Genomic DNA, 21,620 nt, shown 5'->3' with positions numbered 1-21,620 from the left:
ACAGGACTTCTGCTGCTGCTGACTAAATGGCCTCCTTAATTGGATCATTTGAGTAGCCAGCACACCTGTGCAGGTAGGGCATGACATGATAGGCAGCTGCCTTGATAGCGGGTGGGTGCTGAATGTTCCTAATTGACAAAATAAGATTAATGCTTATGAAGAAATATAAAATCTCATCCCTTCCCCAATATCGCGCCACACCCCTACCCCTTAATTCCCTGGTTGAACGTGATGGACATATGTCTTTTTTCGACCGTACTAACTATGTAACTATGTAACATAACATGGGGGGGGGGGGGGTCTCCTTGCTGTTCACACAGGTGTGTCATTGCTGTACATTGACCATGCATTGCTTCTGTGGTATTGCAAAGGCAAAGACAAATGCTTCCAGCCATCCATTGCACTAATGGATTGGTCATCAGCTGGCTGTCTATGTCCCGCATCAATATAGACCAAAGTACAGAGGGTTAGGCTATGCTATTGTGCACCTACCTGATGCATCAGAAGGTGCGAGGCCCTTGCTAAATTCTGTGCACAGACTTTGAGATCTATGCTTTAGACTGTATCTAAACCTGCTCCAACATGGACTGACATTCTGGCCTACTTTCAGCCCGATGCGACTTGTCTGTCGCTGAACAGTCGCTTTTTATGTATTCAGCACCTATGTATAATGTTGTAAAAATGCTCTAGAAGCTAAAGTCGCAGAAATGTCACACATATTTGGCCTGCAACTTTCTGTGCGACAAATTCAGACAGGAAAAATCAGTATAAATCCTTAGAAAATTATCCCCCAGTGTCTCCATCTGCTGGCGGTATTGAATAAGCATTGCTGCACTGATGGGGTATGCATTAGACGAAAAAAAAGAAGAAAAAGAAGAATAATACGCCCAGAAAAGAGGCGAAAAGGAGAAAAACGTAAAAAAACGTGAAAAAAAAGTAAGAGGAAGAGAAGGGAAAAAAAGGTGGAAATGGGTTTAAAAGTGATTTCGGCGGAGAAATATATATATATATATATATATATATATATATATATATATATATATATATGCGCACACACACACATAGATATAAACGTATTCTCCGTTGAGATATTGCAGCCGCTGCTGTGTCCAGGCCCAGGAGCCTTAGCACTGTGCTGTGATGTCACTCAATACCACTGACATCACTAGGTGTAAACAACATCTCTCCTTTGCTGTGTATGTGACTATGGAGCTGTTTGGTGATGTCGTCTATTACGGCCTTCATAGAAGCAACAGGAGATTGTTGCATCCATCTTGAACCCTCAGAACTACAGTGCTATGATGTCACTCACTTCCACAGGCCTTGCAGAGTGTAAACAACAACAACCCAGCTTTGTTGTGTATGTAACCAAAGGGATTTGTGATGTCACCTAGAACCTTCACAGCAGCGACAGCTTTATGAGGAGCATCAGCACTGCTCTGCCTGAGCAGAACCATCACCGCCATAGGTTGTCAAATAACCCGGATTTAACCCACACAGGTAAGTCCAATGGGGTGCAGGCATGTCCTCTATGCTTACAGCTTCCCGTGGGTGTTGGTTTGATACCGTTTGGGGACAGCCAAGGAGGCATCTGCAGGCAACAAAGGTAGGTGTGTGCTTGTGTGTGTGTTTCCTATGCAGATCCTAAGCCCAGTGTCACATGCAAGTAGGAGGAGTAAGAAGGGTTCCTGGCAAATCCGGGTTATGGATTGCATTTAAAAAGGCCCCGTGGGAGTGCAATGGGCCCCTGTCTTGCTGCTTAGCAATAATGGTATGGGTTTAGGTTCTGCTGTGTGTACTGGTGGTTGACTGCCCCCCAGCCCAGAGTGTGCATGGAAAATTGTCTGGCAGCCTCCCTGACAGCAAGCAGTGATAGTGCCCATGAAGGGGACCTTGTTGGGCCCGCCCCTTTCACGGTTATCGCTTCTCGGCCTTTTGGCTAAGATCAAGTGTAGTATCTGTTCTTATCAGTTTAATATCTGATACGTCCCCTATCTGGGGACCATATATTAAATGGATTTTTGAGAACGGGGGCCGATTTCGAAGCTTGCTTCCGTCGCCCTATGCATTGACCGATATGGCAGTATCTTCGGGTACAGTGCACCACCCCCTTACAGGGTTAAAAAGAAAGATTCCTACTTTCATTGCTACCTGCTTGCTGGCTAGCCAGCTAGCCAGCCCTGTGGGCCTTGCTGCTGCTGCAGCCAAAAAACAAAAGGTGGTGCTGCTGCTGCTTCTGCTGCTTCTGCTTCTGCTTGTGTCTGGCCCCTGTTGGAGCGTCCAGGCACAGGACTTCTGCTGCTGCTGACTAAATGGCCTCCTTAATTGGATCATTTGAGTAGCCAGCACACCTGTGCAGGTAGGGCATGACATGATAGGCAGCTGCCTTGATAGCGGGTGGGTGCTGAATGTTCCTAATTGACAAAATAAGATTAATGCTTATGAAGAAATATAAAATCTCATCCCTTCCCCAATATCGCGCCACACCCCTACCCCTTAATTCCCTGGTTGAACGTGATGGACATATGTCTTTTTTCGACCGTACTAACTATGTAACTATGTAACATAACATGGGGGGGGGGGGGGGGGGGGGTCTCCTGGCTGTTCACACAGGTGTGTCATTGCTGTACATTGACCATGCATTGCTTCTGTGGTATTGCAAAGGCAAAGACAAATGCTTCCAGCCATCCATTGCACTAATGGATTGGTCATCAGCTGGCTGTCTATGTCCCGCATCAATATAGACCAAAGTACAGAGGGTTAGGCTATGCTATTGTGCACCTACCTGATGCATCAGAAGGTGCGAGGCCCTTGCTAAATTCTGTGCACAGACTTTGAGATCTATGCTTTAGACTGTATCTAAACCTGCTCCAACATGGACTGACATTCTGGCCTACTTTCAGCCGATGCGACTTGTCTGTCGCTGAACAGTCGCTTTTTATGTATTCAGCACCTATGTATAATGTTGTAAAAATGCTCTAGAAGCTAAAGTCGCAGAAATGTCACACATATTTGGCCTGCAACTTTCTGTGCGACAAATTCAGACAGGAAAAATCAGTATAAATCCTTAGAAAATTATCCCCCAGTGTCTCCATCTGCTGGCGGTATTGAATAAGCATTGCTGCACTGATGGGGTATGCATTAGACGAAAAAAAAGAAGAAAAAGAAGAATAATACGCCCAGAAAAGAGGCGAAAAGGAGAAAAACGTAAAAAAACGTGAAAAAAAAGTAAGAGGAAGAGAAGGGAAAAAAAGGTGGAAATGGGTTTAAAAGTGATTTCGGCGGAGAAATATATATATATATATATATATATATATATATATATATATATATGCGCACACACACACATAGATATAAACGTATTCTCCGTTGAGATATTGCAGCCGCTGCTGTGTCCAGGCCCAGGAGCCTTAGCACTGTGCTGTGATGTCACTCAATACCACTGACATCACTAGGTGTAAACAACATCTCTCCTTTGCTGTGTATGTGACTATGGAGCTGTTTGGTGATGTCGTCTATTACGGCCTTCATAGAAGCAACAGGAGATTGTTGCATCCATCTTGAACCCTCAGAACTACAGTGCTATGATGTCACTCACTTCCACAGGCCTTGCAGAGTGTAAACAACAACAACCCAGCTTTGTTGTGTATGTAACCAAAGGGATTTGTGATGTCACCTAGAACCTTCACAGCAGCGACAGCTTTATGAGGAGCATCAGCACTGCTCTGCCTGAGCAGAACCATCACCGCCATAGGTTGTCAAATAACCCGGATTTAACCCACACAGGTAAGTCCAATGGGGTGCAGGCATGTCCTCTATGCTTACAGCTTCCCGTGGGTGTTGGTTTGATACCGTTTGGGGACAGCCAAGGAGGCATCTGCAGGCAACAAAGGTAGGTGTGTGCTTGTGTGTGTGTTTCCTATGCAGATCCTAAGCCCAGTGTCACATGCAAGTAGGAGGAGTAAGAAGGGTTCCTGGCAAATCCGGGTTATGGATTGCATTTAAAAAGGCCCCGTGGGAGTGCAATGGGCCCCTGTCTTGCTGCTTAGCAATAATGGTATGGGTTTAGGTTCTGCTGTGTGTACTGGTGGTTGACTGCCCCCCAGCCCAGAGTGTGCATGGAAAATTGTCTGGCAGCCTCCCTGACAGCAAGCAGTGATAGTGCCCATGAAGGGGACCTTGTTGGGCCCGCCCCTTTCACGGTTATCGCTTCTCGGCCTTTTGGCTAAGATCAAGTGTAGTATCTGTTCTTATCAGTTTAATATCTGATACGTCCCCTATCTGGGGACCATATATTAAATGGATTTTTGAGAACGGGGGCCGATTTCGAAGCTTGCTTCCGTCGCCCTATGCATTGACCCGATATGGCAGTATCTTCGGGTACAGTGCACCACCCCCTTACAGGGTTAAAAAGAAAGATTCCTACTTTCATTGCTACCTGCTTGCTGGCTAGCCAGCTAGCCAGCCCTGTGGGCCTTGCTGCTGCTGCAGCCAAAAAACAAAAGGTGGTGCTGCTGCTGCTTCTGCTGCTTCTGCTTCTGCTTGTGTCTGGCCCCTGTTGGAGCGTCCAGGCACAGGACTTCTGCTGCTGCTGACTAAATGGCCTCCTTAATTGGATCATTTGAGTAGCCAGCACACCTGTGCAGGTAGGGCATGACATGATAGGCAGCTGCCTTGATAGCGGGTGGGTGCTGAATGTTCCTAATTGACAAAATAAGATTAATGCTTATGAAGAAATATAAAATCTCATCCCTTCCCCAATATCGCGCCACACCCCTACCCCTTAATTCCCTGGTTGAACGTGATGGACATATGTCTTTTTTCGACCGTACTAACTATGTAACTATGTAACATAACATGGGGGGGGGGGGGGTCTCCTGGCTGTTCACACAGGTGTGTCATTGCTGTACATTGACCATGCATTGCTTCTGTGGTATTGCAAAGGCAAAGACAAATGCTTCCAGCCATCCATTGCACTAATGGATTGGTCATCAGCTGGCTGTCTATGTCCCGCATCAATATAGACCAAAGTACAGAGGGTTAGGCTATGCTATTGTGCACCTACCTGATGCATCAGAAGGTGCGAGGCCCTTGCTAAATTCTGTGCACAGACTTTGAGATCTATGCTTTAGACTGTATCTAAACCTGCTCCAACATGGACTGACATTCTGGCCTACTTTCAGCCGATGCGACTTGTCTGTCGCTGAACAGTCGCTTTTTATGTATTCAGCACCTATGTATAATGTTGTAAAAATGCTCTAGAAGCTAAAGTCGCAGAAATGTCACACATATTTGGCCTGCAACTTTCTGTGCGACAAATTCAGACAGGAAAAATCAGTATAAATCCTTAGAAAATTATCCCCCAGTGTCTCCATCTGCTGGCGGTATTGAATAAGCATTGCTGCACTGATGGGGTATGCATTAGACGAAAAAAAAGAAGAAAAAGAAGAATAATACGCCCAGAAAAGAGGCGAAAAGGAGAAAAACGTAAAAAAACGTGAAAAAAAAGTAAGAGGAAGAGAAGGGAAAAAAAGGTGGAAATGGGTTTAAAAGTGATTTCGGCGGAGAAATATATATATATATATATATATATATATATATATATATATATATATGCGCACACACACACATAGATATAAACGTATTCTCCGTTGAGATATTGCAGCCGCTGCTGTGTCCAGGCCCAGGAGCCTTAGCACTGTGCTGTGATGTCACTCAATACCACTGACATCACTAGGTGTAAACAACATCTCTCCTTTGCTGTGTATGTGACTATGGAGCTGTTTGGTGATGTCGTCTATTACGGCCTTCATAGAAGCAACAGGAGATTGTTGCATCCATCTTGAACCCTCAGAACTACAGTGCTATGATGTCACTCACTTCCACAGGCCTTGCAGAGTGTAAACAACAACAACCCAGCTTTGTTGTGTATGTAACCAAAGGGATTTGTGATGTCACCTAGAACCTTCACAGCAGCGACAGCTTTATGAGGAGCATCAGCACTGCTCTGCCTGAGCAGAACCATCACCGCCATAGGTTGTCAAATAACCCGGATTTAACCCACACAGGTAAGTCCAATGGGGTGCAGGCATGTCCTCTATGCTTACAGCTTCCCGTGGGTGTTGGTTTGATACCGTTTGGGGACAGCCAAGGAGGCATCTGCAGGCAACAAAGGTAGGTGTGTGCTTGTGTGTGTGTTTCCTATGCAGATCCTAAGCCCAGTGTCACATGCAAGTAGGAGGAGTAAGAAGGGTTCCTGGCAAATCCGGGTTATGGATTGCATTTAAAAAGGCCCCGTGGGAGTGCAATGGGCCCCTGTCTTGCTGCTTAGCAATAATGGTATGGGTTTAGGTTCTGCTGTGTGTACTGGTGGTTGACTGCCCCCCAGCCCAGAGTGTGCATGGAAAATTGTCTGGCAGCCTCCCTGACAGCAAGCAGTGATAGTGCCCATGAAGGGGACCTTGTTGGGCCCGCCCCTTTCACGGTTATCGCTTCTCGGCCTTTTGGCTAAGATCAAGTGTAGTATCTGTTCTTATCAGTTTAATATCTGATACGTCCCCTATCTGGGGACCATATATTAAATGGATTTTTGAGAACGGGGGCCGATTTCGAAGCTTGCTTCCGTCGCCCTATGCATTGACCAGATATGGCAGTATCTTCGGGTACAGTGCACCACCCCCTTACAGGGTTAAAAAGAAAGATTCCTACTTTCATTGCTACCTGCTTGCTGGCTAGCCAGCTAGCCAGCCCTGTGGGCCTTGCTGCTGCTGCAGCCAAAAAACAAAAGGTGGTGCTGCTGCTGCTTCTGCTGCTTCTGCTTCTGCTTGTGTCTGGCCCCTGTTGGAGCGTCCAGGCACAGGACTTCTGCTGCTGCTGACTAAATGGCCTCCTTAATTGGATCATTTGAGTAGCCAGCACACCTGTGCAGGTAGGGCATGACATGATAGGCAGCTGCCTTGATAGCGGGTGGGTGCTGAATGTTCCTAATTGACAAAATAAGATTAATGCTTATGAAGAAATATAAAATCTCATCCCTTCCCCAATATCGCGCCACACCCCTACCCCTTAATTCCCTGGTTGAACGTGATGGACATATGTCTTTTTTCGACCGTACTAACTATGTAACTATGTAACATAACATGGGGGGGGGGGGGGGGGGGTCTCCTGGCTGTTCACACAGGTGTGTCATTGCTGTACATTGACCATGCATTGCTTCTGTGGTATTGCAAAGGCAAAGACAAATGCTTCCAGCCATCCATTGCACTAATGGATTGGTCATCAGCTGGCTGTCTATGTCCCGCATCAATATAGACCAAAGTACAGAGGGTTAGGCTATGCTATTGTGCACCTACCTGATGCATCAGAAGGTGCGAGGCCCTTGCTAAATTCTGTGCACAGACTTTGAGATCTATGCTTTAGACTGTATCTAAACCTGCTCCAACATGGACTGACATTCTGGCCTACTTTCAGCCGATGCGACTTGTCTGTCGCTGAACAGTCGCTTTTTATGTATTCAGCACCTATGTATAATGTTGTAAAAATGCTCTAGAAGCTAAAGTCGCAGAAATGTCACACATATTTGGCCTGCAACTTTCTGTGCGACAAATTCAGACAGGAAAAATCAGTATAAATCCTTAGAAAATTATCCCCCAGTGTCTCCATCTGCTGGCGGTATTGAATAAGCATTGCTGCACTGATGGGGTATGCATTAGACGAAAAAAAAGAAGAAAAAGAAGAATAATACGCCCAGAAAAGAGGCGAAAAGGAGAAAAACGTAAAAAAACGTGAAAAAAAAGTAAGAGGAAGAGAAGGGAAAAAAAGGTGGAAATGGGTTTAAAAGTGATTTCGGCGGAGAAATATATATATATATATATATATATATATATATATATATATATATATATGCGCACACACACACATAGATATAAACGTATTCTCCGTTGAGATATTGCAGCCGCTGCTGTGTCCAGGCCCAGGAGCCTTAGCACTGTGCTGTGATGTCACTCAATACCACTGACATCACTAGGTGTAAACAACATCTCTCCTTTGCTGTGTATGTGACTATGGAGCTGTTTGGTGATGTCGTCTATTACGGCCTTCATAGAAGCAACAGGAGATTGTTGCATCCATCTTGAACCCTCAGAACTACAGTGCTATGATGTCACTCACTTCCACAGGCCTTGCAGAGTGTAAACAACAACAACCCAGCTTTGTTGTGTATGTAACCAAAGGGATTTGTGATGTCACCTAGAACCTTCACAGCAGCGACAGCTTTATGAGGAGCATCAGCACTGCTCTGCCTGAGCAGAACCATCACCGCCATAGGTTGTCAAATAACCCGGATTTAACCCACACAGGTAAGTCCAATGGGGTGCAGGCATGTCCTCTATGCTTACAGCTTCCCGTGGGTGTTGGTTTGATACCGTTTGGGGACAGCCAAGGAGGCATCTGCAGGCAACAAAGGTAGGTGTGTGCTTGTGTGTGTGTTTCCTATGCAGATCCTAAGCCCAGTGTCACATGCAAGTAGGAGGAGTAAGAAGGGTTCCTGGCAAATCCGGGTTATGGATTGCATTTAAAAAGGCCCCGTGGGAGTGCAATGGGCCCCTGTCTTGCTGCTTAGCAATAATGGTATGGGTTTAGGTTCTGCTGTGTGTACTGGTGGTTGACTGCCCCCCAGCCCAGAGTGTGCATGGAAAATTGTCTGGCAGCCTCCCTGACAGCAAGCAGTGATAGTGCCCATGAAGGGGACCTTGTTGGGCCCGCCCCTTTCACGGTTATCGCTTCTCGGCCTTTTGGCTAAGATCAAGTGTAGTATCTGTTCTTATCAGTTTAATATCTGATACGTCCCCTATCTGGGGACCATATATTAAATGGATTTTTGAGAACGGGGGCCGATTTCGAAGCTTGCTTCCGTCGCCCTATGCATTGACCCGATATGGCAGTATCTTCGGGTACAGTGCACCACCCCCTTACAGGGTTAAAAAGAAAGATTCCTACTTTCATTGCTACCTGCTTGCTGGCTAGCCAGCTAGCCAGCCCTGTGGGCCTTGCTGCTGCTGCAGCCAAAAAACAAAAGGTGGTGCTGCTGCTGCTTCTGCTGCTTCTGCTTCTGCTTGTGTCTGGCCCCTGTTGGAGCGTCCAGGCACAGGACTTCTGCTGCTGCTGACTAAATGGCCTCCTTAATTGGATCATTTGAGTAGCCAGCACACCTGTGCAGGTAGGGCATGACATGATAGGCAGCTGCCTTGATAGCGGGTGGGTGCTGAATGTTCCTAATTGACAAAATAAGATTAATGCTTATGAAGAAATATAAAATCTCATCCCTTCCCCAATATCGCGCCACACCCCTACCCCTTAATTCCCTGGTTGAACGTGATGGACATATGTCTTTTTTCGACCGTACTAACTATGTAACTATGTAACATAACATGGGGGGGGGGGGTCTCCTGGCTGTTCACACAGGTGTGTCATTGCTGTACATTGACCATGCATTGCTTCTGTGGTATTGCAAAGGCAAAGACAAATGCTTCCAGCCATCCATTGCACTAATGGATTGGTCATCAGCTGGCTGTCTATGTCCCGCATCAATATAGACCAAAGTACAGAGGGTTAGGCTATGCTATTGTGCACCTACCTGATGCATCAGAAGGTGCGAGGCCCTTGCTAAATTCTGTGCACAGACTTTGAGATCTATGCTTTAGACTGTATCTAAACCTGCTCCAACATGGACTGACATTCTGGCCTACTTTCAGCCGATGCGACTTGTCTGTCGCTGAACAGTCGCTTTTTATGTATTCAGCACCTATGTATAATGTTGTAAAAATGCTCTAGAAGCTAAAGTCGCAGAAATGTCACACATATTTGGCCTGCAACTTTCTGTGCGACAAATTCAGACAGGAAAAATCAGTATAAATCCTTAGAAAATTATCCCCCAGTGTCTCCATCTGCTGGCGGTATTGAATAAGCATTGCTGCACTGATGGGGTATGCATTAGACGAAAAAAAAGAAGAAAAAGAAGAATAATACGCCCAGAAAAGAGGCGAAAAGGAGAAAAACGTAAAAAAACGTGAAAAAAAAGTAAGAGGAAGAGAAGGGAAAAAAAGGTGGAAATGGGTTTAAAAGTGATTTCGGCGGAGAAATATATATATATATATATATATATATATATATATATATATATATATGCGCACACACACACATAGATATAAACGTATTCTCCGTTGAGATATTGCAGCCGCTGCTGTGTCCAGGCCCAGGAGCCTTAGCACTGTGCTGTGATGTCACTCAATACCACTGACATCACTAGGTGTAAACAACATCTCTCCTTTGCTGTGTATGTGACTATGGAGCTGTTTGGTGATGTCGTCTATTACGGCCTTCATAGAAGCAACAGGAGATTGTTGCATCCATCTTGAACCCTCAGAACTACAGTGCTATGATGTCACTCACTTCCACAGGCCTTGCAGAGTGTAAACAACAACAACCCAGCTTTGTTGTGTATGTAACCAAAGGGATTTGTGATGTCACCTAGAACCTTCACAGCAGCGACAGCTTTATGAGGAGCATCAGCACTGCTCTGCCTGAGCAGAACCATCACCGCCATAGGTTGTCAAATAACCCGGATTTAACCCACACAGGTAAGTCCAATGGGGTGCAGGCATGTCCTCTATGCTTACAGCTTCCCGTGGGTGTTGGTTTGATACCGTTTGGGGACAGCCAAGGAGGCATCTGCAGGCAACAAAGGTAGGTGTGTGCTTGTGTGTGTGTTTCCTATGCAGATCCTAAGCCCAGTGTCACATGCAAGTAGGAGGAGTAAGAAGGGTTCCTGGCAAATCCGGGTTATGGATTGCATTTAAAAAGGCCCCGTGGGAGTGCAATGGGCCCCTGTCTTGCTGCTTAGCAATAATGGTATGGGTTTAGGTTCTGCTGTGTGTACTGGTGGTTGAGTGCCCCCCAGCCCAGAGTGTGCATGGAAAATTGTCTGGCAGCCTCCCTGACAGCAAGCAGTGATAGTGCCCATGAAGGGGACCTTGTTGGGCCCGCCCCTTTCACGGTTATCGCTTCTCGGCCTTTTGGCTAAGATCAAGTGTAGTATCTGTTCTTATCAGTTTAATATCTGATACGTCCCCTATCTGGGGACCATATATTAAATGGATTTTTGAGAACGGGGGCCGATTTCGAAGCTTGCTTCCGTCGCCCTATGCATTGACCCGATATGGCAGTATCTTCGGGTACAGTGCACCACCCCCTTACAGGGTTAAAAGAAAGATTCCTACTTTCATTGCTACCTGCTTGCTGGCTAGCCAGCTAGCCAGCCCTGTGGGCCTTGCTGCTGCTGCAGCCAAAAAACAAAAGGTGGTGCTGCTGCTGCTTCTGCTGCTTCTGCTTCTGCTTGTGTCTGGCCCCTGTTGGAGCGTCCAGGCACAGGACTTCTGCTGCTGCTGACTAAATGGCCTCCTTAATTGGATCATTTGAGTAGCCAGCACACCTGTGCAGGTAGGGCATGACATGATAGGCAGCTGCCTTGATAGCGGGTGGGTGCTGAATGTTCCTAATTGACAAAATAAGATTAATGCTTATGAAGAAATATAAAATCTCATCCCTTCCCCAATATCGCGCCACACCCCTACCCCTTAATTCCCTGGTTGAACGTGATGGACATATGTCTTTTTCGACCGTACTAACTATGTAACTATGTAACATAACATGGGGGGGGGGGGGGGGGGGGTCTCCTGGCTGTTCACACAGGTGTGTCATTGCTGTACATTGACCATGCATTGCTTCTGTGGTATTGCAAAGGCAAAGACAAATGCTTCCAGCCATCCATTGCACTAATGGATTGGTCATCAGCTGGCTGTCTATGTCCCGCATCAATATAGACCAAAGTACAGAGGGTTAGGCTATGCTATTGTGCACCTACCTGATGCATCAGAAGGTGCGAGGCCCTTGCTAAATTCTGTGCACAGACTTTGAGATCTATGCTTTAGACTGTATCTAAACCTGCTCCAACATGGACTGACATTCTGGCCTACTTTCAGCCGATGCGACTTGTCTGTCGCTGAACAGTCGCTTTTTATGTATTCAGCACCTATGTATAATGTTGTAAAAATGCTCTAGAAGCTAAAGTCGCAGAAATGTCACACATATTTGGCCTGCAACTTTCTGTGCGACAAATTCAGACAGGAAAAATCAGTATAAATCCTTAGAAAATTATCCCCCAGTGTCTCCATCTGCTGGCGGTATTGAATAAGCATTGCTGCACTGATGGGGTATGCATTAGACGAAAAAAAAGAAGAAAAAGAAGAATAATACGCCCAGAAAAGAGGCGAAAAGGAGAAAAACGTAAAAAAACGTGAAAAAAAAGTAAGAGGAAGAGAAGGGAAAAAAAGGTGGAAATGGGTTTAAAAGTGATTTCGGCGGAGAAATATATATATATATATATATATATATATATATATATATATATATGCGCACACACACACATAGATATAAACGTATTCTCCGTTGAGATATTGCAGCCGCTGCTGTGTCCAGGCCCAGGAGCCTTAGCACTGTGCTGTGATGTCACTCAATACCACTGACATCACTAGGTGTAAACAACATCTCTCCTTTGCTGTGTATGTGACTATGGAGCTGTTTGGTGATGTCGTCTATTACGGCCTTCATAGAAGCAACAGGAGATTGTTGCATCTATCTTGAACCCTCAGAACTACAGTGCTATGATGTCACTCACTTCCACAGGCCTTGCAGAGTGTAAACAACAACAACCCAGCTTTGTTGTGTATGTAACCAAAGGGATTTGTGATGTCACCTAGAACCTTCACAGCAGCGACAGCTTTATGAGGAGCATCAGCACTGCTCTGCCTGAGCAGAACCATCACCGCCATAGGTTGTCAAATAACCCGGATTTAACCCACACAGGTAAGTCCAATGGGGTGCAGGCATGTCCTCTATGCTTACAGCTTCCCGTGGGTGTTGGTTTGATACCGTTTGGGGACAGCCAAGGAGGCATCTGCAGGCAACAAAGGTAGGTGTGTGCTTGTGTGTGTGTTTCCTATGCAGATCCTAAGCCCAGTGTCACATGCAAGTAGGAGGAGTAAGAAGGGTTCCTGGCAAATCCGGGTTATGGATTGCATTTAAAAAGGCCCCGTGGGAGTGCAATGGGCCCCTGTCTTGCTGCTTAGCAATAATGGTATGGGTTTAGGTTCTGCTGTGTGTACTGGTGGTTGACTGCCCCCCAGCCCAGAGTGTGCATGGAAAATTGTCTGGCAGCCTCCCTGACAGCAAGCAGTGATAGTGCCCATGAAGGGGACCTTGTTGGGCCCGCCCCTTTCACGGTTATCGCTTCTCGGCCTTTTGGCTAAGATCAAGTGTAGTATCTGTTCTTATCAGTTTAATATCTGATACGTCCCCTATCTGGGGACCATATATTAAATGGATTTTTGAGAACGGGGGCCGATTTCGAAGCTTGCTTCCGTCGCCCTATGCATTGACCCGATATGGCAGTATCTTCGGGTACAGTGCACCACCCCCTTACAGGGTTAAAAAGAAAGATTCCTACTTTCATTGCTACCTGCTTGCTGGCTAGCCAGCTAGCCAGCCCTGTGGGCCTTGCTGCTGCTGCAGCCAAAAAACAAAAGGTGGTGCTGCTGCTGCTTCTGCTGCTTCTGCTTCTGCTTGTGTCTGGCCCCTGTTGGAGCGTCCAGGCACAGGACTTCTGCTGCTGCTGACTAAATGGCCTCCTTAATTGGATCATTTGAGTAGCCAGCACACCTGTGCAGGTAGGGCATGACATGATAGGCAGCTGCCTTGATAGCGGGTGGGTGCTGAATGTTCCTAATTGACAAAATAAGATTAATGCTTATGAAGAAATATAAAATCTCATCCCTTCCCCAATATCGCGCCACACCCCTACCCCTTAATTCCCTGGTTGAACGTGATGGACATATGTCTTTTTTCGACCGTACTAACTATGTAACTATGTAACATAACATGGGGGGGGGTCTCCTGGCTGTTCACACAGGTGTGTCATTGCTGTACATTGACCATGCATTGCTTCTGTGGTATTGCAAAGGCAAAGACAAATGCTTCCAGCCATCCATTGCACTAATGGATTGGTCATCAGCTGGCTGTCTATGTCCCGCATCAATATAGACCAAAGTACAGAGGGTTAGGCTATGCTATTGTGCACCTACCTGATGCATCAGAAGGTGCGAGGCCCTTGCTAAATTCTGTGCACAGACTTTGAGATCTATGCTTTAGACTGTATCTAAACCTGCTCCAACATGGACTGACATTCTGGCCTACTTTCAGCCGATGCGACTTGTCTGTCGCTGAACAGTCGCTTTTTATGTATTCAGCACCTATGTATAATGTTGTAAAAATGCTCTAGAAGCTAAAGTCGCAGAAATGTCACACATATTTGGCCTGCAACTTTCTGTGCGACAAATTCAGACAGGAAAAATCAGTATAAATCCTTAGAAAATTATCCCCCAGTGTCTCCATCTGCTGGCGGTATTGAATAAGCATTGCTGCACTGATGGGGTATGCATTAGACGAAAAAAAAGAAGAAAAAGAAGAATAATACGCCCAGAAAAGAGGCGAAAAGGAGAAAAACGTAAAAAAACGTGAAAAAAAAGTAAGAGGAAGAGAAGGGAAAAAAAGGTGGAAATGGGTTTAAAAGTGATTTCGGCGGAGAAATATATATATATATATATATATATATATATATATATGCGCACACACACACATAGATATAAACGTATTCTCCGTTGAGATATTGCAGCCGCTGCTGTGTCCAGGCCCAGGAGCCTTAGCACTGTGCTGTGATGTCACTCAATACCACTGACATCACTAGGTGTAAACAACATCTCTCCTTTGCTGTGTATGTGACTATGGAGCTGTTTGGTGATGTCGTCTATTACGGCCTTCATAGAAGCAACAGGAGATTGTTGCATCCATCTTGAACCCTCAGAACTACAGTGCTATGATGTCACTCACTTCCACAGGCCTTGCAGAGTGTAAACAACAACAACCCAGCTTTGTTGTGTATGTAACCAAAGGGATTTGTGATGTCACCTAGAACCTTCACAGCAGCGACAGCTTTATGAGGAGCATCAGCACTGCTCTGCCTGAGCAGAACCATCACCGCCATAGGTTGTCAAATAACCCGGATTTAACCCACACAGGTAAGTCCAATGGGGTGCAGGCATGTCCTCTATGCTTACAGCTTCCCGTGGGTGTTGGTTTGATACCGTTTGGGGACAGCCAAGGAGGCATCTGCAGGCAACAAAGGTAGGTGTGTGCTTGTGTGTGTGTTTCCTATGCAGATCCTAAGCCAGTGTCACATGCAAGTAGGAGGAGTAAGAAGGGTTCCTGGCAAATCCGGGTTATGGATTGCATTTAAAAAGGCCCCGTGGGAGTGCAATGGGCCCCTGTCTTGCTGCTTAGCAATAATGGTATGGGTTTAGGTTCTGCTGTGTGTACTGGTGGTTGACTGCCCCCCAGCCCAGAGTGTGCATGGAAAATTGTCTGGCAGCCTCCCTGACAGCAAGCAGTGATAGTGCCCATGAAGGGGACCTTGTTGGGCCCGCCCCTTTCACGGTTATCGCTTCTCGGCCTTTTGGCTAAGATCAAGTGTAGTATCTGTTCTTATCAGTTTAATATCTGATACGTCCCCTATCTGGGGACCATATATTAAATGGATTTTTGAGAACGGGGGCCGATTTCGAAGCTTGCTTCCGTCGCCCTATGCATTGACCCGATATGGCAGTATCTTCGGGTACAGTGCACCACCCCCTTACAGGGTTAAAAAGAAAGATTCCTACTTTCATTGCTACCTGCTTGCTGGCTAGCCAGCTAGCCAGCCCTGTGGGCCTTGCTGCTGCTGCAGCCAAAAAACAAAAGGTGGTGCTGCTGCTGCTTCTGCTGCTTCTGCTTCTGCTTGTGTCTGGCCCCTGTTGGAGCGTCCAGGCACAGGACTTCTGCTGCTGCTGACTAAATGGCCTCCTTAATTGGATCATTTGAGTAGCCAGCACACCTGTGCAGGTAGGGCATGACATGATAGGCAGCTGCCTTGATAGCGGGTGGGTGCTGAATGTTCCTAATTGACAAAATAAGATTAATGCTTATGAAGAAATATAAAATCTCATCCCTTCCCCAATATCGCGCCACACCCCTACCCCTTAATTCCCTGGTTGAACGTGATGGACATATGTCTTTTTTCGACCGTACTAACTATGTAACTATGTAACATAACATGGGGGGGGGGGGGGTCTCCTGGCTGTTCACACAGGTGTGTCATTGCTGTACATTGACCATGCATTGCTTCTGTGGTATTGCAAAGGCAAAGACAAATGCTTCCAGCCATCCATTGCACTAATGGATTGGTCATCAGCTGGCTGTCTATGTCCCGCATCAATATAGACCAAAGTACAGAGGGTTAGGCTATGCTATTGTGCACCTACCTGATGCATCAGAAGGTGCGAGGCCCTTGCTAAATTCTGTGCACAGACTTTGAGATCTATGCTTTAGACTGTATCTAAACCTGCTCCAACATGGACTGACATTCTGGCCTACTTTCAGCCGATGCGACTTGTCTGTCGCTGAACAGTCGCTTTTTATGTATTCAGCACCTATGTATAATGTTGTAAAAATGCTCTAGAAGCTAAAGTCGCAGAAATGTCACACATATTTGGCCTGCAACTTTCTGTGCGACAAATTCAGACAGGAAAAATCAGTATAAATCCTTAGAAAATTATCCCCCAGTGTCTCCATCTGCTGGCGGTATTGAATAAGCATTGCTGCACTGATGGGGTATGCATTAGACGAAAAAAAAGAAGAAAAAGAAGAATAATACGCCCAGAAAAGAGGCGAAAAGGAGAAAAACGTAAAAAAACGTGAAAAAAAAGTAAGAGGAAGAGAAGGGAAAAAAAGGTGGAAATGGGTTTAAAAGTGATTTCGGCGGAGAAATATATATATATATATATATATATATATATATATATATATATATATATATGCGCACACACACACATAGATATAAACGTATTCTCCGTTGAGATATTGCAGCCGCTGCTGTGTCCAGGCCCAGGAGCCTTAGCACTGTGCTGTGATGTCACTCAATACCACTGACATCACTAGGTGTAAACAACATCTCTCCTTTGCTGTGTATGTGACTATGGAGCTGTTTGGTGATGTCGTCTATTACGGCCTTCATAGAAGCAACAGGAGATTGTTGCATCCATCTTGAACCCTCAGAACTACAGTGCTATGATGTCACTCACTTCCACAGGCCTTGCAGAGTGTAAACAACAACAACCCAGCTTTGTTGTGTATGTAACCAAAGGGATTTGTGATGTCACCTAGAACCTTCACAGCAGCGACAGCTTTATGAGGAGCATCAGCACTGCTCTGCCTGAGCAGAACCATCACCGCCATAGGTTGTCAAATAACCCGGATTTAACCCACACAGGTAAGTCCAATGGGGTGCAGGCATGTCCTCTATGCTTACAGCTTCCCGTGGGTGTTGGTTTGATACCGTTTGGGGACAGCCAAGGAGGCATCTGCAGGCAACAAAGGTAGGTGTGTGCTTGTGTGTGTGTTTCCTATGCAGATCCTAAGCCCAGTGTCACATGCAAGTAGGAGGAGTAAGAAGGGTTCCTGGCAAATCCGGGTTATGGATTGCATTTAAAAAGGCCCCGTGGGAGTGCAATGGGCCCCTGTCTTGCTGCTTAGCAATAATGGTATGGGTTTAGGTTCTGCTGTGTGTACTGGTGGTTGACTGCCCCCCAGCCCAGAGTGTGCATGGAAAATTGTCTGGCAGCCTCCCTGACAGCAAGCAGTGATAGTGCCCATGAAGGGGACCTTGTTGGGCCCGCCCCTTTCACGGTTATCGCTTCTCGGCCTTTTGGCTAAGATCAAGTGTAGTATCTGTTCTTATCAGTTTAATATCTGATACGTCCCCTATCTGGGGACCATATATTAAATGGATTTTTGAGAACGGGGGCCGATTTCGAAGCTTGCTTCCGTCGCCCTATGCATTGACCCGATATGGCAGTATCTTCGGGTACAGTGCACCACCCCCTTACAGGGTTAAAAAGAAAGATTCCTACTTTCATTGCTACCTGCTTGCTGGCTAGCCAGCTAGCCAGCCCTGTGGGCCTTGCTGCTGCTGCAGCCAAAAAACAAAAGGTGGTGCTGCTGCTGCTTCTGCTGCTTCTGCTTCTGCTTGTGTCTGGCCCCTGTTGGAGCGTCCAGGCACAGGACTTCTGCTGCTGCTGACTAAATGGCCTCCTTAATTGGATCATTTGAGTAGCCAGCACACCTGTGCAGGTAGGGCATGACATGATAGGCAGCTGCCTTGATAGCGGGTGGGTGCTGAATGTTCCTAATTGACAAAATAAGATTAATGCTTATGAAGAAATATAAAATCTCATCCCTTCCCCAATATCGCGCCACACCCCTACCCCTTAATTCCCTGGTTGAACGTGATGGACATATGTCTTTTTTCGACCGTACTAACTATGTAACTATGTAACATAACATGGGGGGGGGGGGGGGGGGGGGTCTCCTGGCTGTTCACACAGGTGTGTCATTGCTGTACATTGACCATGCATTGCTTCTGTGGTATTGCAAAGGCAAAGACAAATGCTTCCAGCCATCCATTGCACTAATGGATTGGTCATCAGCTGGCTGTCTATGTCCCGCATCAATATAGACCAAAGTACAGAGGGTTAGGCTATGCTATTGTGCACCTACCTGATGCATCAGAAGGTGCGAGGCCCTTGCTAAATTCTGTGCACAGACTTTGAGATCTATACTTTAGACTGTATCTAAACCTGCTCCAACATGGACTGACATTCTGGCCTACTTTCAGCCGATGCGACTTGTCTGTCGCTGAACAGTCGCTTTTTATGTATTCAGCACCTATGTATAATGTTGTAAAAATGCTCTAGAAGCTAAAGTCGCAGAAATGTCACACATATTTGGCCTGCAACTTTCTGTGCGACAAATTCAGACAGGAAAAATCAGTATAAATCCTTAGAAAATTATCCCCCAGTGTCTCCATCTGCTGGCGGTATTGAATAAGCATTGCTGCACTGATGGGGTATGCATTAGACGAAAAAAAAGAAGAAAAAGAAGAATAATACGCCCAGAAAAGAGGCGAAAAGGAGAAAAACGTAAAAAAACGTGAAAAAAAAGTAAGAGGAAGAGAAGGGAAAAAAAGGTGGAAATGGGTTTAAAAGTGATTTCGGCGGAGAAATATATATATATATATATATATATATATATATATATATATGCGCACACACACACATAGATATAAACGTATTCTCCGTTGAGATATTGCAGCCGCTGCTGTGTCCAGGCCCAGGAGCCTTAGCACTGTGCTGTGATGTCACTCAATACCACTGACATCACTAGGTGTAAACAACATCTCTCCTTTGCTGTGTATGTGACTATGGAGCTGTTTGGTGATGTCGTCTATTACGGCCTTCATAGAAGCAACAGGAGATTGTTGCATCCATCTTGAACCCTCAGAACTACAGTGCTATGATGTCACTCACTTCCACAGGCCTTGCAGAGTGTAAACAACAACAACCCAGCTTTGTTGTGTATGTAACCAAAGGGATTTGTGATGTCACCTAGAACCTTCACAGCAGCGACAGCTTTATGAGGAGCATCAGCACTGCTCTGCCTGAGCAGAACCATCACCGCCATAGGTTGTCAAATAACCCGGATTTAACCCACACAGGTAAGTCCAATGGGGTGCAGGCATGTCCTCTATGCTTACAGCTTCCCGTGGGTGTTGGTTTGATACCGTTTGGGGACAGCCAAGGAGGCATCTGCAGGCAACAAAGGTAGGTGTGTGCTTGTGTGTGTGTTTCCTATGCAGATCCTAAGCCCAGTGTCACATGCAAGTAGGAGGAGTAAGAAGGGTTCCTGGCAAATCCGGGTTATGGATTGCATTTAAAAAGGCCCCGTGGGAGTGCAATGGGCCCCTGTCTTGCTGCTTAGCAATAATGGTATGGGTTTAGGTTCTGCTGTGTGTACTGGTGGTTGACTGCCCCCCAGCCCAGAGTGTGCATGGAAAATTGTCTGGCAGCCTCCCTGACAGCAAGCAGTGATAGTGCCCATGAAGGGGACCTTGTTGGGCCCGCCCCTTTCACGGTTATCGCTTCTCGGCCTTTTGGCTAAGATCAAGTGTAGTATCTGTTCTTATCAGTTTAATATCTGATACGTCCCCTATCTGGGGACCATATATTAAATGGATTTTTGAGAACGGGGGCCGATTTCGAAGCTTGCTTCCGTCGCCCTATGCATTGACCCGATATGGCAGTATCTTCGGGTACAGTGCACCACCCCCTTACAGGGTTAAAAAGAAAGATTCCTACTTTCATTGCTACCTGCTTGCTGGCTAGCCAGCTAGCCAGCCCTGTGGGCCTTGCTGCTGCTGCAGCCAAAAAACAAAAGGTGGTGCTGCTGCTGCTTCTGCTGCTTCTGCTGCTTCTGCTTCTGCTTGTGTCTGGCCCCTGTTGGAGCGTCCAGGCACAGGACTTCTGCTGCTGCTGACTAAATGGCCTCCTTAATTGGATCATTTGAGTAGCCAGCACACCTGTGCAGGTAGGGCATGACATGATAGGCAGCTGCCTTGATAGCGGGTGGGTGCTGAATGTTCCTAATTGACAAAATAAGATTAATGCTTATGAAGAAATATAAAATCTCATCCCTTCCCCAATATCGCGCCACACCCCTACCCCTTAATTCCCTGGTTGAACGTGATGGACATATGTCTTTTTTCGACCGTACTAACTATGTAACTATGTAACATAACATGGGGGGGGGGGGGGGGGGGGTCCCTTGGCTGTTCACACAGGTGTGTCATTGCTGTACATTGACCATGCATTGCTTCTGTGGTATTGCAAAGGCAAAGACAAATGCTTCCAGCCATCCATTGCACTAATGGATTGGTCATCAGCTGGCTGTCTATGTCCCGCATCAATATAGACCAAAGTACAGAGGGTTAGGCTATGCTATTGTGCACCTACCTGATGCATCAGAAGGTGCGAGGCCCTTGCTAAATTCTGTGCACAGACTTTGAGATCTATGCTTTAGACTGTATCTAAACCTGCTCCAACATGGACTGACATTCTGGCCTACTTTCAGCCGATGCGACTTGTCTGTCGCTGAACAGTCGCTTTTTATGTATTCAGCACCTATGTATAATGTTGTAAAAATGCTCTAGAAGCTAAAGTCGCAGAAATGTCACACATATTTGGCCTGCAACTTTCTGTGCGACAAATTCAGACAGGAAAAATCAGTATAAATCCTTAGAAAATTATCCCCCAGTGTCTCCATCTGCTGGCGGTATTGAATAAGCATTGCTGCACTGATGGGGTATGCATTAGACGAAAAAAAAGAAGAAAAAGAAGAATAATACGCCCAGAAAAGAGGCGAAAAGGAGAAAAACGTAAAAAAACGTGAAAAAAAAGTAAGAGGAAGAGAAGGGAAAAAAAGGTGGAAATGGGTTTAAAAGTGATTTCGGCGGAGAAATATATATATATATATATATATATATATATATATATATATATATATATATGCGCACACACACACAT

At 46.0% G+C, this 21,620-nt stretch overlaps 9 non-coding genes across 9 annotated transcripts; all 9 read left to right on the top strand.

The window, feature by feature from the left end:
* The first annotated feature begins 1,919 nt into the window (after nt 1–1,919).
* LOC130349994 (U2 spliceosomal RNA) lies at nt 1,920–2,109 on the top strand. The gene has a single exon (XR_008887211.1). It is a non-coding gene; the product is annotated as a U2 spliceosomal RNA (small nuclear RNA).
* Nucleotides 2,110–4,205: 2,096 nt separating this feature from the next.
* Nucleotides 4,206–4,396, top strand: LOC130349951 (U2 spliceosomal RNA). Its single transcript, XR_008887172.1, has one exon. It is a non-coding gene; the product is annotated as a U2 spliceosomal RNA (small nuclear RNA).
* A 2,091-nt stretch (nt 4,397–6,487) lies between these two features.
* Nucleotides 6,488–6,678, top strand: LOC130349989 (U2 spliceosomal RNA). Its single transcript, XR_008887206.1, has one exon. It is a non-coding gene; the product is annotated as a U2 spliceosomal RNA (small nuclear RNA).
* Nucleotides 6,679–8,776: 2,098 nt separating this feature from the next.
* LOC130349950 (U2 spliceosomal RNA) lies at nt 8,777–8,967 on the top strand. The gene has a single exon (XR_008887171.1). It is a non-coding gene; the product is annotated as a U2 spliceosomal RNA (small nuclear RNA).
* Nucleotides 8,968–11,056: 2,089 nt separating this feature from the next.
* LOC130349998 (U2 spliceosomal RNA) lies at nt 11,057–11,247 on the top strand. The gene has a single exon (XR_008887214.1). It is a non-coding gene; the product is annotated as a U2 spliceosomal RNA (small nuclear RNA).
* Nucleotides 11,248–13,340: 2,093 nt separating this feature from the next.
* Nucleotides 13,341–13,531, top strand: LOC130349986 (U2 spliceosomal RNA). The gene has a single exon (XR_008887203.1). It is a non-coding gene; the product is annotated as a U2 spliceosomal RNA (small nuclear RNA).
* A 2,075-nt stretch (nt 13,532–15,606) lies between these two features.
* Nucleotides 15,607–15,797, top strand: LOC130349973 (U2 spliceosomal RNA). Its single transcript, XR_008887192.1, has one exon. It is a non-coding gene; the product is annotated as a U2 spliceosomal RNA (small nuclear RNA).
* Nucleotides 15,798–17,892: 2,095 nt separating this feature from the next.
* LOC130349961 (U2 spliceosomal RNA) lies at nt 17,893–18,083 on the top strand. Its single transcript, XR_008887181.1, has one exon. It is a non-coding gene; the product is annotated as a U2 spliceosomal RNA (small nuclear RNA).
* A 2,092-nt stretch (nt 18,084–20,175) lies between these two features.
* LOC130349948 (U2 spliceosomal RNA) lies at nt 20,176–20,366 on the top strand. The gene has a single exon (XR_008887170.1). It is a non-coding gene; the product is annotated as a U2 spliceosomal RNA (small nuclear RNA).
* The last annotated feature ends 1,254 nt before the right edge of the window (nt 20,367–21,620 follow it).

Source organism: Hyla sarda, unplaced genomic scaffold (genome assembly GCF_029499605.1).
Source record: "Hyla sarda isolate aHylSar1 unplaced genomic scaffold, aHylSar1.hap1 scaffold_928, whole genome shotgun sequence".
NCBI lineage: Eukaryota > Metazoa > Chordata > Amphibia > Anura > Hylidae > Hyla > Hyla sarda.
Note: the sequence above shows the minus strand (reverse complement) of the source record. Positions and strands in the feature narration are given on the sequence as shown.